Raw genomic sequence first — 18,350 nt, forward strand, 5'->3', positions numbered from 1 at the left:
GCCACATGCGGCCCTCAAGGGCGGCCCTTTGACTGAATCCAAACTTTACAGAACAAATTCCCTTAATAAAAGGATTTGTTCTGTAAAACTTGGATTCAGTCAAAAGGCCACGAGAACCTAGAAGGCCACATGTGGCCTCAAGGTTGCAGGTTCCCCACCTCTGTCCTAGACTGTTACACTGAAAGACTTAAAGAGTCATTAGCATCTAGTCCAAATTCTCAATTTTTTTGGTTGGAGAAATAAGATCTGAAGAGGTAAAGGGACTTAGGTAAGAGGTACCAATAAGATTACTTATCTCTGCCCTTCCTGTTGCCTAAGCAGACTCAATCAAAGAGATAGGTTTTCAGGCTATCCCTGATGGGGGAGACTTGTTCTCTCTCTTAGGGGGCTCCTGGCCTAATGGAGGATAACCTTGTCATTGAGGTGTGGAGAAGGATATAGAGGCAGACATTTTCTTATCAACAGCCTGTATAGAGAAGAGGGATCTTCTGTATGGAAGATTTGATGACTGAGTTTGGCTTTAGAGCTGAAAAGGTGAATATTTCCATTTGAAACCAGAGATAAATATGAGGCCAGAAGGGAATCTCAGAAATGGCTCCTAATTTGGATTCTGTCTTCTGAGAACTTGTACCCACTGTTTTGAAAGAATAGCTCTCCCCCTCCCTAACACAGGAGACAAAGAGGAACACTTTACAAAATCCATAAAACAAAAGACACCAGCAGTGTCAAGTCTCTTTAAACAATCATTTGTGCTATGAGGCAAAACAACTGTGACGTCCGGATATGCGCCCGAGTGGTATTTTTCACGTTGATTGCAACAACACCGTCAAAGCCAAGCACACACATTCTGGGTAAAATCAATGTCTCTGTGTTGGAGGAGGAGGCCTGGGGAGGCTTGGGGATTTTATCTCGTAAGTCAGCTTTGCAGATAATCACATGCCTTGAGGCCTGAAAAAATTGATGGCAGGCTAGTGCAAAAGAACACTAGCCACATTTATTTTACACTGTGCAACAGCAGTTGGCAGCTGTGGGGTTGGGCAAGCCTGAAAATGCTTATGAATGAGCTGGTATGGCTTTGGCACTATCTGCAAGGTGGTTCTAGAAATAACTATAAGGAAGGTGATCCACTGCCCAAGTCATTCTAGAAAAGAAAAAAAAAAGGGACATAGGCAAAGGCCTAGGGAGTAGCTTTTCTATGAAATAATTGTGTGACTTTGACCAAGTCACTTATCCCTGGGGTTTGATTTCTTCTTCTATGAAATGCAGGTGGTAGGGGTGGGATATTAAGTGATCTCTGAGGACCTTTTCTGCTATGATGTTGTGTTAATAACATAAGTAAATCACATTTGCATGCCAAGATTTCTCTAGTCTTAAAAAAAAAATCAGTCGTGTGTATAAAAATAAATTCAAGTTGACCACATGAAATCATAGAGGCGATCCATTCCAAGAAAAAAATATTATGTGGTAGGTATTAACATGAAAATGTGAAAAGGAGTTAGGCTAGAATTCACCTAGTCTAATACTCCATCCCCCTCATTTTAATAGATGAAGAAACAAATTCAGAGAGAGTAGGTGACCTGCCAATCACATAGTTAGCCTTATAAGGGCAGAGGGTGCTCAGGCCAATGCACATTCCACTGAGATGCAATGGAAATGGAGGGTGTGGTCAAACACTTGGATTCTTTCTTTCTGGAAGATTGCCTTGGATAAGCCCTCTTGAGCTGTTGACACAGAGTAAGTGTAACTACTGGGAGGGAGGGGGAAGTGAGGTGTCTTTGCTACTATGGGCAGTGGCCACTCTTAAGAGGTTTGAAAAGAGCCATGGTAAAAGAAGAGGTCTTTATTAGCTTGTTGGTGCATTGACTTACTAGATTCTGACCAAGCCATTTACTTGGCTAGATGCAGGGATGAGAGTCCTTACAGCCTGTCAGTCACAGCTTAGTTAAAAAAACTGTGTGGGTTGATACCATATGCAGGTTTTGTAAAACAAAACACTGGTCTTCATAGATTAGTCAATGTGAAACACTGACTCAGAACAAGATGTTTCTGAAGTTTGGCATTTGGGCAGCATTTGGAGGCCATTTACCCATATTATAAACTTAAATGAGTGCCCTTTCTCTTTCTTCCTACCTGTTCAAAAATCTTAATCATCCTTCAAAACTCAGCTTAAATTCCGTCTCCATCACAAATTCTTCCCTGATTATTTTAGTCCTAAATGATTGCTCCCTTTTCTGAAGGTCTATCATGTTTATGGCCTACATGCTGAAGGGGTCATGAGTGGGGGAAGTTTAAGAAGCTTTGCCCTACACCACATGTTTTATGAAGTGACATATGATCTTGTCATCGCCAGAGTCCCTGAGCCCTGAAGGAAGGGATCGTATCTTCTGTTTCATATACAGCTCCTACCATATGACCAGGCACACTGTAAACCCTCACTGATTTTTTGTTGATTGATACAGCCTATGTATTGTTTCCCATTTTAGTCGAGCCATCATATATGTGTTGCTTTATGACAATGAGACCAGCACCTCCATTGCCTCTGACAAGGGAGAGGCAAATGGTTGGTATAAACAGGCTTCAGTATTTAACCACCAAAGAAATCTGAAGAAGAGTAGGAGTAAAGGACCTTAGCAAGGGATTAGAAAGAGAAGATGGGTTATTTATAAGGCAAGAGTGAAGGATGGAAGATAGACCTCCAGAATACTCCACTGGTACCCTCATGATGGTAGGAGAAAGAGAGGAAGGCCTACAGCATGTTGGGTAGCCAGCTTTTGGGAGGACATGGACAAGAGTAGCACAGGATGAGCATAGTGGATAGGTTAAGATAAACGTGGGGGGTGATGAGGAAAGACTCCCAAATCACTGAGATCACAGATCTATACGAGTATTTGAGTACTGTACATCTATCTCTTAGTGAGGTATATTAGTGTCCTAATTGGATACTCTTCTCTATTTCTTGTCTAAATCCAAATAGAACTTTTTCTCCTGTATTTTCTGAGACTTGGGACTCCATTAAAGCTTATCAGCATACTTCTGCCATCTCAATACCATTTCTCTTTGTTTCTAATTTAATTATTGGAAAACCATACTAAAAAAAAATTATTTTAAAATGAGATCATAAAACAGAGAGCAGGCTTAACTTGCACTCTCTGAATCCAGTTTCTCTTTAGTTTTATATATATATATATATATATATATATATATATATATATATATATATATATATATATATATATATATATATATATATATATATATAATCACTAAAGAATCTCTTCGGGCTCAGAGAGGAATTTTTTAAAAATTAGATCCTGAGATTGTCCTAACAAACTCCATGGAATCAGGCCAGTTACACTATGGGTAATTCAGAATCCTGAACCAGCTGAAACCTCTGGTTCTGTTCAGTTTCTACATGTAGCTGGGTTTAGGCAGACAAGCCTGAGTCGTTGGGTAAAACTAATTAGTTTTCTTAAAGGCTTTCACTGAATTGATATGGGCTAACATCAGTGAAGAACCAGCCAATGCCTAACAATGATCCAGAACTTAAAATACCATGTGTGGGTTGATCCTTTTATTCACACCTTAGTCATCTGCTTACTTAACTTATATGTCTTAATTTAGGGTTTTACTACATCAGAGCAATGCTTGCTTTGGCAAATTAGTATGGTATGCTGATGTTTTCTCTTTTGTTCCCATGGCTAAAATTTTTGTTCACTCCCCCCCCCCCCATATTAGCAAGAGATACAATTTATAATTGGAATTATTTAATGAGATAAAAATCTATAGAAAAATATGCAGCTAAGAGGTTAGTGGATCAAATTCTAGACTTGCAGTGAGGAAGATCTGAGTTCAAATCCTGTCTTAGACACCAGTTAGCTGCACGATCTTGGGCAAGTTACATAACTTCTCTGTGCCTCAATTTCCTTATCTGTAAAATGAGAGACCTGGACTCAGTGGCCTTTAAGGCTTTAACTCTAAATCTATGATCTCATGAGACTATGGCAATGCTAGTAATAAAATAAATAAAATATCATAAATACAATGCCTAAGTTATTTTGGTAATAGTTCCTCAGGGGACCATTAACTCCCTTCCCTCCTTCACTCCACACCAAAATTTGCTTAAAAATCTGTTTTTTTGTCTGAGATTAGGTCTATCAGGCTGGAAGTTCAATGGCCACTCACTTGCCCAATTCCACTGCTGATGGGCATTGGAGTTATCAACCTGCTTTGTTTCCGATGTGGTCCAGGTTACCCCACCTTACACACTCTAGTTGCACCCTCCCCTTCATCCTCTATACTGGTCCTGGATTAGTGTAGACACCAATTGGCTCAGCCCACTGCAACTCAGACCTCATGAGCTCAAGCATATCTACCAGCTTCAGCCTCACCTCAGCAGAGATTACAAGTGTGCCCTACCAAATCCAGCTCTGACCTCGAAATTTAATTTGTCACTAAGTATTTATTGGAAATTTAATATGTATATCTTGAAAAACAAACTAGGTTCTATCATGATTATTAAAAAGGGAGGAGTATGTATATTATATGTCACATTTATTATATACATAACATAATTCCTGCTCTCAAGAATGTTACAATCTTGTCACGTGTGCAATAGCTAGTAATAATATAGTGTTTTAAGATTCACAAAGCATTTTACAAATATTATCTCATTTTGTCCTCTCAACAATCGTGGTAGGTAGGTGCTATTATTATCCTCCCAGATGAAGAAACTGAGGCAGACTGTCTGCCTCAGTTAAGTGAGTTGTCTGAGATCACATAGCCAGTAAGTGTCTGGGGACAGATTTGAATTCAGGTCTTCTTGACTACAGATCCAGCGCTCTATTCACTGTACTATATAGCTGTCTCTGGTTTATATGTACAATACAACTAGAAAACAATACAAGACATAGATTAAAACATTAATTTGAATAAAGTAAAAGGACAGAATATATAATAATGTTAATGCTATAGGTGATCAGGAATGAGAGAATGACATTAACTGGAGTTACCAGGAAGGCCTGATGGAGGAGGGGGGATATGAACTGAACCTTTAAGGGTACTAGGATAAGGAATGGGGAGGACGTACTAAGCTGGGAGAAACAGAGGCATGGAGATGGGAGGTGAACATGACATGTTTGGGGTGGCAGGAAAATGCAAATTTGGGGTTGGAGGGAGTGATGGATTCACGTAGGGAAATGGTGACATAAAAGGCTGGAAGACTGTAGGGTCATATCATGGAAAGCCTATAGCAATGTGTACTGCTGAATACCAATGTACATTAGACCTTTGTCCTGTATGTAGCTGGGATCTTTGTACAGTTCTTGAGTAGCATGGTGCCATGACAGGAACAGTATTTACCACTATCTATTTCTGATTGCTCTATGTAGTGTGGAAGTGATTCTGGGTTCTATCAAGTTGGAAATACCAAAAGACAATCTATTTATCTGTCCCCTGAAAATTGTCCTAACTTAATTCAGAGAGGTTCATCACAAGAAGGTCAGCCACCAAGTCTGATGAATGTTTTCAGCCACGATAACTCATAAGCACCATTTACTAAGGCACAGAGGGATTGCCATCTGTTCCTGCAAAGGATGTACCCACATCAATGAAATCATGACTCCCTAAAATATTGAAATCCATAAGTGTCAACATGCAGAATAGATTGGAAGACAAGAAAGGCTAGAAGTAAAGGCGTCAGTTAAGAGTCTCTTACAGCTCATCCTGATGTGAAATAATGTCCTGAATAAGGGTAGTGGCAGTAGGAATTAAATTCATCAAAGATTTCTCAAGTGGCTACTACATGCAAGATACTATCATAAGCATTAAGGATACAAAGATTTCTTAAGTGGCTACTACATACAAGATACTATCATAAGCATTAAGGATACAAAGATTTCTTAAGTGGCTACTACATACAAGATACTATCATAAGCATTAAGGATACAAAGGCAGTTATGATGTAGGCCAATTAGCCACCTATTTCTATCACCTATGTAAGAAGAGGTGGTGTTCTCAACTGGGATGGTTGCAGTAGGAGTGGAGACAAAGAGCCTGAGGTGAAATACACTGGAGAGGCAGATATGCCAGAACCTAAAACCTGATTGGATGCAGAAGGATGAAAGTGAGGAACAGTTATAAGCTGTCTCTAAGATGATGAGCCTGGGTGACTGAGAAGATGAAGGTTCCATGAACAGGGCTAGAGAAATAGAGGAAGAGGCATATTTAGGGGCAAAGACAAGGATGGGCTCAGTTTGGGATGAGATGAGATGCCAACAGGGCATCTGGATGGAGATGCCTAGTGGAGAGCTGGGAATGGGGTAGAAGAGATAAATTCGAAATACAGTTATGGAGAAGCAACAGGTCTCATGGGCAGGTTCCCAGAATATTTCATTTGTTTCCCTGGAGCAGTTAAGGCTTCGGGAGAACAGAGCTTCCAATTGTTTTCATCCTACATAGCTCAGATTTATAAATCGTTACCTTATTGACATACTCGGGCTGCAGATACACAGTCATATACCGGTAATTATGCTCCGAAGTGAGGGTGAATTATGACTCTCAACGAGACTTCCTTATGATTTGTTACAATATAAATAACAATGATTTATTGTGGCTTCACCTACTGCTCTGCTGGTGATGGATCATAATAGTAGATCATGATAATTATGAAATCAGAACAGAGCCGTTTTCCCCCTTATAATTCAATTGTAACTCTACCTCAGAGGCTGTAGGACATCACCGTCTGTCTGTTCCTTGTGGTACTGTGTTTGAGAGGAAGTATTTTGGTCCTCCAGGTCCCCCGACACATGTTCATTTCTAATCGTGATCCAAGTAACTACAGCCGCCCATTCTGAAAATATTTCATTTCTTTTTCCTTATTGCAAAAGCAAAGTTGGTCACGAGCTTCAGGTGCACTCCATTGGTTTTAACAGCAGAGATCAGTGACCACCAAAAGCAGATGGAAACCCAAGCAGATGAAAAAGTACAGACACATTCCCCCTCTCTCTTCTCCCCTCTCCTTCCCCATTTAACTCCCACCTGCCCCCACCCCACAGCCCCATTCCAAGCCTGGGCTATGTTACACAGAATATCTCAGTTTATTGATTTGTCTTTAAATACATCAGGAAAAGCTTTTATCCAGACAGTCCTAAATGCCTAACAGGTGGGCCCTCCTTTATACAAATCCAATCTAAAAAATTTAACATTCAAAACTTTTCAGGAAAGGTTTGTTTGTTTTAATTTATGGAATGTTATACCATAACATAGTATAACAAAAAGATGATTGCACATGAAACTGTAAATCTATTATGTACAACTTGCTATTCCTTTTAAACATATAATAGAGTTATTGTGTATATTTTTCTTTTTTCTTTTTCTCTTCTCCCCCCTCCCCCCACCCTACTAGAGATGTCTACCATTAGATATAGATATGTACATACACACACACACACACATATGTATAAATTATTCTATGCATACTTCTATTTGTCAGTTCTTTCTCTGGATGCAGATGGCATCTTTCTTCATACATTCTTTATAATTAATTTGGGTGTTTATAATAGTCAAATATTTATTAAGCTCTCAAAGCTATGTGCAACACACTGGGGATGCTTAGCCAAAAAAATAGAAATGTCTGCCCTCTAGGAGCTTACATTCTACTGGGAGGTGGGGAGACATGACATAAAACTGTATATACCTTCATACCCAATAATCCTGTGACTGGGGACATTTCATGTTACATGAGGATAGGTTGAAGGAATTGCAGATATTTGACCTGTAGAAGAGAAGGCTTAGGAATATATGATATCTGTCTTCAAGCATTGATGGGCTATCACATGGAAAAGCAAATGAACTTACTCTTGTTAGCCTCATGGGGCAAAACCAGAAGCAATGGGTGAAGGTTCGAGGGACTAGAAAAACCTCCTAGGGATGGAAGCTGCCTGAGGAGGGAGTAACTTCTTTATCAGAGGTCTTCAAGTGAAGACTTTACACCCATTTGTTCAGGATATATTAATTGTTAAGGGGGCTCCTTGGTTAGGAGATTTCCATTCAGCTCATTCTACGTGGGGGGAAACTAACTGGCCTCAGATCCCTTTCAACTTTGAAATTCTGTTACCCGAAGTCCCTTAGAAAGTTTATAATACAGTTTCACCGTGGCTGGGAGATGTGCAAGCCTTGTGGGGGTGAATCACGTCCCTGATCCTACATGTTTCTCCTGTTGCTGTGTACCTATATTGGTCATTGGACCAATCGGACAAATTATCATTGTCATAGGCTTATGGGGCACCTTAAAAGAGGGCTGCCATATGAGATCAGTTACAGGAGCAGTTCTGGGCTCAAAGGCTGGAATACTTGCAAGAGGGACCACCAAATAATAACTTTTAAAAAACTCCCTAACCAAAGAAGCAGTATGTTGGCTTAGGCCCAGTGTTCATTTGGCTTCTTCATTGAGACATCTAGTTTTCCTCGTGCACAATTTTGCAGGTGCATTTAAAGGACAGGTGTTGAGTAGTAGCTGGCTCATGGAGTAGAGCCGTGTGTTTGGCCTCAGAGAAAGGGACCCCTTATCCCCTGCCATAAATGCAAGCCTTCTGTCCCTTCTCCAGCATCACATTTCTCTCTGCTGCCAGTACAATGAGTAATATAGGTGGTAAATTATGTTACAATTAGATCTGACATTATATCACTTCTGACAGATGTCAGGCATGCAAGGAAATTACTCTAAAAAGCAATTTACAAAGATTATCTTTGGACTTCAATATCCTACCTTGCTGCTTGGGGGTTTAGGATTAGAAAGCTGCGATAGCAAAGGTGATCCAAACTGAACAGATAAGGATGTTCAGTTGTATTGCCTGGCTTCTTTAAAAAGTCATTTTTTCAGCAGGGTATACTTAAGTAAGATTTAAGAAAGGACTTTCATGATTGTTAGGCAACACAGTTTAATGAGCTATCAGGCTAGGTGATAGGATGTATATCCAGAAGAGTGCTTAGGAAATATTTAGTCTTCCTTCAATTTATAAATGAGGAAACTGAGACCCCGATTTAAATTAAGCATTCTGTACAAAGTTATACAGTTACTTAATGACTGAGCTAGACACTACACCTAGGCACTTTTATCCCAAACCTGCTGCTCTTTCCGCTATACCTCTTACGGAAAATTGTTCTCTGGAAATTGTGGAAAATAGGATGATCCCTAGCACATATCTGGGTGGTCGGGTGGGAAAGAGGAATAAACATTTATTTAGCACTTACTATGTGCCAGGCACTGTGCTAAGCTCTTTACTCATATTATCTCATTTGATAAATTTGATAAAGCAGGACAGGATTTCTGCTTATTGAATGAAATCTCATCAGTTAGTATAGTTGAGGTTGAATTTTAGTGATAAGCTCAGGAAGCACAGACCCAAGTCTCGTAGTATTTGTAAGGTGTCTAACACACTGTTGCTTTTCACTATTAAATAAGGACACTTAAGGAGTATTTTCAAAGGGATAGCCTTGAAAAGTTAATAATGACCATAATAATAATAATAATGATAATAAGTTACATAGCCAATATATTAACATATGTTATATACAAATAAAAAGTTAACAGTAACAATAATTAATAATAGCATTTATACATATAGCATTTTGAGGTCTGCAGATCACTTGACATACATTTGTATGTAAGATAATATTGTAGGTTGTATCCCCATTTTACAGATGAGGAAACAGAGAGAAGTTAAGTGATTTGTCCAGGGGTATACAGTTAGTATCTGAGACAGGATTGAAAACTACTTCTTCCTGGATCCAGGTCCAACACTCTAAGGACTATAGCATGCTGCTCTCTGGATAGGGGATCACCAGGCCCCACAGATTAGAAGACAAGTATAACAAGATCCAGCTAGATGAGATCCCTAAGCTTTGAGGAATTTTGTTAAAGAGTTGTTGCTTTTGCAACAACCTTGTATACCAATACACATATACATATATATGTGTGTGTATATATATAAAACAACACATATACACAAATATATGTGTGCATATATACATGTAGATATGTGTGTATCCACATACATATAGAGTATATATAAGCACACATATACACATACATATATAGATACATATGTGTTATGTGTGCTTGTGTGTGTATTTGGAAGTCATCTGCAGAAAATTAATAGTTGAATCCATGGTAAACGTGGATTCACCAAGGGGAATACAGCAGTCAACAAAGAGATGCCAGCAGAGAGTCTTGAGGCATACTCACAATTAGCACTTAGGAGGAAGATGTTCATTGAGCAAAAGGAGCAGTCCGTCAGACAGGTAACAGGGAAGTCAAGAGAGAGAGCAGTGTCACTGGATGTCAAGAAAAGAGGGAGCAAACATGCATTTATTTTTTTAATCATCCATTCATTTATTGACTTGTGCTCTTCTAATATATTTTATTTTTTCCCCAATTATATGATAAAATAATTTTTAACATTTAAAAAACATTTTGAGTTCCAAAGTCTATCCCTCCTTTCCTACCTTCCTCCCCTCCCTAAGACCATAAACATTCTGATATAGTTTACACATCGAACAAGCATTTATTAAGCACCTAAATACTTTACAGAAGTTACCTCATTGATACTCACAATAACTCTATTATTATCACTTTGTAACAGTTGAGAAAACTGAGGTAGACAGAAGTTAAATGGCTTTCCTAGGTCACACAGCTAGCAAGTGTTGGAGACAATATTCGAACCTGAGTCGATCAGTCTGCCTGACTTCAGGACAAGGAATTTATGATTCATCTCTGAGAGGGTTTATAGACAGTGCCAAGGAGGAGGGAATGGTTTACTGGGTCAAAAGCTGCTGAAAAAGAGACAGATAGACAGAGAGAGACAGAGACAGAGAGATGAAGTAGAATGAGGACTGAGCAAAGGCCACTGGGGTTAGCAGTCAGGTATCACTGAGAAGCACTGAGGCAGAAATTTCAGTCGAATGGTGCGGTATAAAACCAGATTGCCAAGGACTGAAAAGTGGGAGGGAGGTGGGGAAATAGAGGCAGTGAGTCTAGACAACTTTTTCTAAGAATTTGGCTATGGAAATGAAATGGTATTTACAGGACGAAAGCTTGAGGAAAGGAGATGACTGTCCCAGACCAGCTCTATCTCTCCATGTTCCAGTTTGATTCCAGCTTTGTGAGACCCTCATCAACTTGATTTTTCTGATCTGGCACTGCGTACACCATCCCAAAGGTGAACTGAGTACATGTAGGTGTGAATGTGTAAACTAGCTGTTTCATACACCATTCTTGCAAAGCAGCGCTTTTCCTCTGAGATGACCTCTACTTTATGTTGTATACATCCTGTTTCTATCTGGCTTTTTGCAGGCTGTCTTTCCCATATGAGCTGCCTGTCTGTGTATCTCTAGCACTTAGTACAGTGCCAGCCCCATAGAACTTTAATAAATGCTTGTTGATCTGAGCAGGAAACTCCCCTTCCCCCCCCAATTCTAGAAGTTCTGTACTGAGCATTCAGTCCCTGTCTCTGCTATCCCTACCCCCAAACCTGCAAGATAAAGTCATTAGAGCCATTTTTGGTTACTGGGATGCTGACTAATTGTCATCAGCTGGAAACTTACACCTATAGCAGTCCTTTAATGAACCTCAGAAGCAGAAAAATGTAGAGACACATACAAAAAAAAGAAAGAATAAAAGTGCATAAAAACAAATCTATATACAGCCCTAAAGCTGTGCTTTCATAACTGAATAAATAACTCCTTGAGCAATAATTTGTTTGCAAGCTGTTAATTAGCAGCATAATTAATTTCTGTAGATTATAAATAACAGAGCACAAAGTGGCATCCCCAGTAGAGCAAATGAAAAATTATCTAAACTATCTTAAGGACCAGAAATAGCTCACAATGTAACTGATTTAAATGGGCTATAGAATTTGGATAATGCCCTTTTCCTTTTAGTAGAAACTATGAATTTATATCTGAAGCTAGAAATTTATTGGCAAAAAGCAGGGGTTCATTAATCACCCTGTTCTCTCTTACACTTGACATGTCTAGGAGGGGGAAAAAAATCTCTGTTTATCACTGCTTCAAACAAACAGCAACATAAGTAGATTATTCCCAACAGAAAGATTTTCCCCACACTCTAATCTCAGAGCAATCATTCACTGATCTAAATGAGCAGTTACTTAAAATGCTAAGAGGGGATGTTAATTAGTCAAAGAAAGCCCAGCCAAGTATTAAATTTTCCCCCAAAAATCTTTTTCCCCGGAAAATCACCTCCCTCCAAACTCTCACAAATGTGAAACCTGCTATACACCTGATTGTTTGTAGTATACTCTTCCTCTAGTGATTTGGGATAGAGACAGTGGGTCTTCTAGGTAGCATATCTATTGATCCTGGCCAGACTGTGATTATGGGAATGGCTGTCTTGTTGTATCAGAAACCTGTGGGTTTGAGAATTTTGAAAGTTTGGGTGTCAGTGGAGAGGAAGAGGGTGTGTGAACTGATGCTTAATTTTGAGCCCCAGCAACTAGAGTATATTATTTCTTACTCAGTCAGTGAACTTTCTCCGTAAGCCCCGTTTTCCAATGGAAAGGTGACTAGTGCAGGGCAAAGCATTTTAGTGATAAGGCAAGTCCTTTGACTGAGGTGTTTGGTGAACCTCTCTCATACTTCTGGAGAGGATGAGAGACTTCTGGGGAAGAATTGAGATTTTAGAGTAGTTTCACCTTCATAACCAGTTATATTTCTAATCTGAGCAAAAGAGCTGAGGTCCTACCCTATTCCTGTTTCCTGGCCTAGCATAACTAGTAAGAAAAGTGTAACTAGGAGAAGGGAGAGGGGAGGAGATAAGGGAGAAAGGAAAAAGGAGAGGGGAGAAGGGAGGAGAGAGAAGGGAGAAAGAGAGGTGGGGAGAAAGGAGAAAGAGAGATGGGAAAAAGGGAGAAAGAAAGGTAGAGAGAAGAAAAGGGAGAAGGGAGAGGGTTAGAGAGAAGGGAGAGAAGAAAAAGAAGGGAGAGAGGATAAGGGAGAGGGGAAAAGAAAGAAAGGAGGGAAGAGGAGAGAAGAAAAAGGAAGAGAAGGGGGTATTAATTTGCAATATAATTTCTCACTTCTTGTTATTTGCGCTAGTTCTAGACTCTTCTGCTGAAAGAGTACATTGTCAGCAAGCAATTCAATTTATTTATAGGAGTGCTTCCTAGGAGCCTTACACTGTGCCTGACTTTGTAGGGCATTACAAAATATTCTTAAAATGTTCATTAATAAATATGTTCTCTAGTAATTTTCAATATCACCGTTAAGACAAGATTAACATACATGAAACAACCATGTACAATATGAGACAACATCAGTGTTAGGATGGTGCTATAGGTAATAAATGATAACAGAAGGTCAGAGAATGAAAAAAGCAGTGTAGAATGGCCTAGTAGTCAAAGAGGGCTTATTTAAGGAGATGGGAATTGAACTGAATCTTGAAGGATGTAGACATTTGAATAGGTGAAGATGGGAAGGCATTCCAGTTGGGAAAACAGTTTAAGTAACAGTAAAGATGGAAATAAACATGACGTATGCAGTAGTTATTGACAAGATTCCATTCGAAACATGTTTTGAGTACCTGTTATGTACAGAGCGCTGTGTTAAGTGCTAGAGGCACTATACATACTAGATAGGACAATCAAAGCAGTTTGGTACACTGGTGTTGCCTCATATTGTACATGGTTGTTTCATGTGTGTCAATCTTGTCTTAACAGTGATATTAAAAATTACTAGAGAACATATACTTATTTTGTAATCCTCTGCAAAGCCAGGTGCAGTGGAAGGCACCTAGGAAGCATTCCTATAGATAAATTGAATTGGGCCTAGAGTCAGGAAGATCTGACTGATTTGAGTTGAAATTTCGCCTCTGACGCTAATTAGATGTGTGAGCTTGGGCAAGTCACTTAACATCTGCCTCAGTTTCCTCAACTATAAAATGGGGATAATAACAGTATCTACCTCTCAGGACTGTTATGAGGATCAGTCAGTTAATAAACATTTATTAAGTGTCTACTGTGCGCCAGGCACATAGGAGTACAAATAAGGAAAAGAAAGACAGTCCCTCCCCTCAAGGAATTTACTATCTAATGGGAGAAAACAATACACAAAAAGGAAGCTGAAAAGGAGGGGGGCAGCAGGAGGTTCCCAGCACAGGAGCCTGATGTTTGTGGAGTTGTAACCAAGCCGAGCAACTGATTGAAAATGAAGGCTCAGGGGGCAGCTAGGTGGCGCAGTAGACAGAGCACTGGCCCTGGAGTCAGGAGGACCTGAGTTCAAATTCGGCCTCAGACACTTGACACTTAGGAGCTGTGTGACCCTGGGAGAGTCACTGTTGCCTAGCAAGAAAAAAATGGAAAGAAAAGAAAATGAAGGCTGAAATGAGATAGTATTTGTAAGTGCTTAGAAAAGTGCCTGGTCCATTGTAGGTGCTAAGTGTTTATTCTTTTCATTCTTCTTCCCGTTCATTGAGCTCGTAGGTTGGTAGAGAGCTGACCCTGATGACCATATGTTAATAAGATATAACAGTCTGTAGGTTCATAACACCATCTTCTATATGCCCAGATCCAAAGTCATGCTGCTGAAATGGCTGTAGCTTAGAAGATTTAGAAGTCAAAGGTTTGAGCCATGGGTGACCTTTGCTATGCCTTTACTAAGTCAGAACATAGCCTTGGCTATAGCTTTTGCAGACATGTTTCATCAGTATAATGTAGAGGGCAAAACACCAGAGAATTAGGAGACTAAATTCAAATAATAATAGTTCACTTTACTGTGATGTCTTACAGTTTGCAAAACACTTTCCTCAAAACAAACTTATGAGCTGGACTCTACTTGATGGGTGATCTCAGATAAGTCATTGGAAAAAGTTCTGGATTTGGAAGCAGAGGATATGGGTTCAAATCCTAACTGCCATTTACTAGCTGTATCTCCTTGGACAAATCACTTCACTTTTCTGCTTCTTACTAGAAAAATTAGGGGATTAGGCTGGATGACAGCAGAGATTGCTTTCAGCTCCACATCTATTCTGGGCTTCAATTTTTATTCATCAATAAAATGAAGAGATCAGATTAGACAATCTCTAAGGCCCTTTCCTTCTTCATTTTAGCTGTGTAAACTTAGGTAATTCACTTCATTTCTGAGTGTCTATTCTACCATCTGTCAAATGAGGGGGTTGAATCAGATGATCTCTAAAGTTTCTTTGAGCTCTAACATTGTGCAATCTGCCATCTGTCCTGTGATGGTACCTTCAGCACAGCTTTTCCATTATAATATTAATGAAGACAATAATACTGACGGCATACATATAGAGTTATAACCTTCACAAATGCCTTAGATAAATTATCTCACTTGATCCTCATTATGACTCTGTAAGGTAGGTGCTATCATTTCTGTCTGCCATGTGGCCCAAGCCTTCCATATTTATGCATTGCCTCTCCTAATTAGACTATAACCCCCTTGAGAGCAGCAGCTGTCTGGATTTTCTGTTGGTATCTACAATCCTCCACACAGTATTTGGTACACAGTAAATGTTTAATAAATGCTTTTTTCATCCCTTCATTCACATCCCATGTCTCAATATAACCTATCCCCACTATTAGAAATCCAATCCAAATAGCTGTACTGAAGGATAGATAAGTGTATGAAGGAATGCATTAAACCCTAAATATTAGCAACACAAATCTATAGTGCTAGGTTGCATAGTGGATAAAGCAGGAGGCATAGAGTCAGAAAGATCTGAGTTCGAATGTGGCATAAGACACATACTAGCTATGTGACCTTGGGCAAATCCCTTAACCTCTGTCTGCCTCAGTTTCCTCATCTGTAAAATGGGGATAATAATAGCACCTACTTCCCAAGGTTGTTGCAAGGATCAAATGAGATAATCCCTGCAAAAAGTGTTTAGCACAATGCCTGGCACATAGTAAACGCTACATAATAAGTGTTAGCTAGTTTATTATTATTATTAATAGTAGTAGTAGTAGTAGTAGTAGTAGTAGTAGTAGTAGTAGTAGTAGTAATTCAGAGCATGAAAACAGTAGGAATGAGTGAGCAAAGCTCTAAGAGTAGTAGCAGATCTCCAGTAAGCAAATCCACCTGAACTTGTCCCATCTTGAATTTTTGTGGCTTAAGTCCCCTTTTCTTGTCATCTGTCCAGATCTCAAAGCCTCCCTAACCATGAGGTGTGGTTTCAGGGAACAAATGAATAAGGATCCATGAAGCTACATGATGAGGGTGGTGAGACGCCCCCACTATGACTAAAAGTGGTGAATGTTGTGGGAGGTGGTGAATTGCAAGTGTGACCTTTACCAGACTGATTCACTCACGCCTTTGACTTTTCATATAAACCCTCCCCTGACTCATTAGTGCTGAAAGCTGTAGTCTAATCTTTTCTCCATCTCTTCAACTCAGTGTTCATCCATGCACACATATACTGACATGTTTATAGCACTTTAAGATTTATAAAATGATACATTATATATATATATATACGTATATGTGTATATGTGTGTTTGTGTGTATGTGTATGTATATGTGTTTACACACATACCCAACAGCCCTGGGAGGTTAGTTACTCCAGGCATAATTAACCCCTCTTGACATACGAGACTCTTAGAGGTTAAGTGACTTGTTCAAGGTCACACAACTAGTAACTTTCACATAGCTAATGAATTATGGAACCGGTTATAAATTCAGATCTTTTTGACTCTGAGTCCAATATTCTACTACACATGCCACTTTTCCCACATACATGTACCTGATGTGTATACACATTATATATGGATATGTAGCACACATGTAGACTCATGGACACACACATATGAATATATACGCATGTGTATATATGCATGTATCTGCATATATATGTATGTGGGTGTGTATGTATGTGTGTACATCTTTCTGTCTGTCCCTCTATTTATCCATCTATCTATCTATTATCTATCTATTTTTCTATCTATTAGTGTAGTTGATAGAGTATCCCCTAAAAGGCAGTTTTTCACTTTCCAAGGCTATAGTGTTACCTATAATCTTTTTTTCATCTATGTCTTCCCTTTCTGTTTAGATAAACCTTTCTCCTTGACCATCTTGAGGGGGAACTATAGGTTCTATTTGTGAAATAAGGATCAGTGTAGGGATACAAAGGTCAACTCAATGAATGTTCTCTTTTTCCTCTGTGTGCCATCCTGGGGTCTGAAAGTAAAGTGTCTATTAAGCATACCATGGGGGCCATTCTCCTAATGAGGCCTTTCTGCCTTTGAACTCAAATCAAATCTAAGATTAAAGACTATTTTAGTGAGGTAGGGATTTTGGCAGGGGGCGGGGGGCGGGGAATAAGGAGCTTTTATCACCTCATTACCAGCACTTAGGAAATGCTGGCTAACGGTTATAGGATGGCACTGACTATTTGAAACAAAAGCCAGTGCCGTCAGCACCCTGTCATTGTGAGTTTGCTTTATGTACTAATCCTTGTGTTTGAGTAGTGCTTCATCATTTTCTAAGTACATTCACGGACACTCTCATTTTATCCTTGCGACAACCCTGTGAGTTAAGTAAGGCAGATAATATTAACCCCACCTTGCAAATGAAGAAACTGAGGAGTGGAGTCAGAAGCAATTTCTCTACTGCACAAAGAAAGTCAGTGGTGGAACTAAGATAGGAAAGAACTCACGGCTTCCCACCTTACCGAATTGGGCTCTTTTCCACCGTAATGGGAAGTATGCTCAGTTTGGAATGAGAGGATGGGTTGTTTTTCAGTATCAAACAGAAATGGAAGGAACTAACCTTGCTAACCCTGTCTGAGGGGTCTTAAGATCGAACACATTTGAGAACCTTTGACCTGGAGTTACTTGGGTCTGGAAGTTAGTGGATTTGGGACTGTAGTGGGGATATTGCTGTCCCACATTCTCTCACAAACCTGCTATCCTAATTGGGATACCAGATATTCCTCATCTTCACCTAATTTTTTCTAAAGATATAGCTAGATAAATGGATAGATGAATGGATAGATACATAGATAGATAGATAAATGATAGGTAAGTAGGTAGATAATATATAAATTAGAAGGCAGATATATGATAGGTAGAAAGATGATAGATAAATTAGATAAAAGAAAGATGATGGATAGGTAAGTAGATAGATGATAGATAAATTAGATTGTTGTTCATTCTTCATTTTTGAAGGGGACCAATGACATCATAGATAGGTAAGTGGATAGATGACAGATAAATTAGATAGAAGATAGTTTGGCTTTTCTCACCTAACCCAACAAACTTACCTCTTAGATTGTATTATAAATACATAACCTATATCTATTTTACCCTAAGGGCATCTCCAGTCCA

Source organism: Phascolarctos cinereus, unplaced genomic scaffold, assembly GCF_003287225.1.
Source record: "Phascolarctos cinereus isolate Bilbo 61053 unplaced genomic scaffold, phaCin_HiC Scaffold_2;HRSCAF=192, whole genome shotgun sequence".
NCBI lineage: Eukaryota > Metazoa > Chordata > Mammalia > Diprotodontia > Phascolarctidae > Phascolarctos > Phascolarctos cinereus.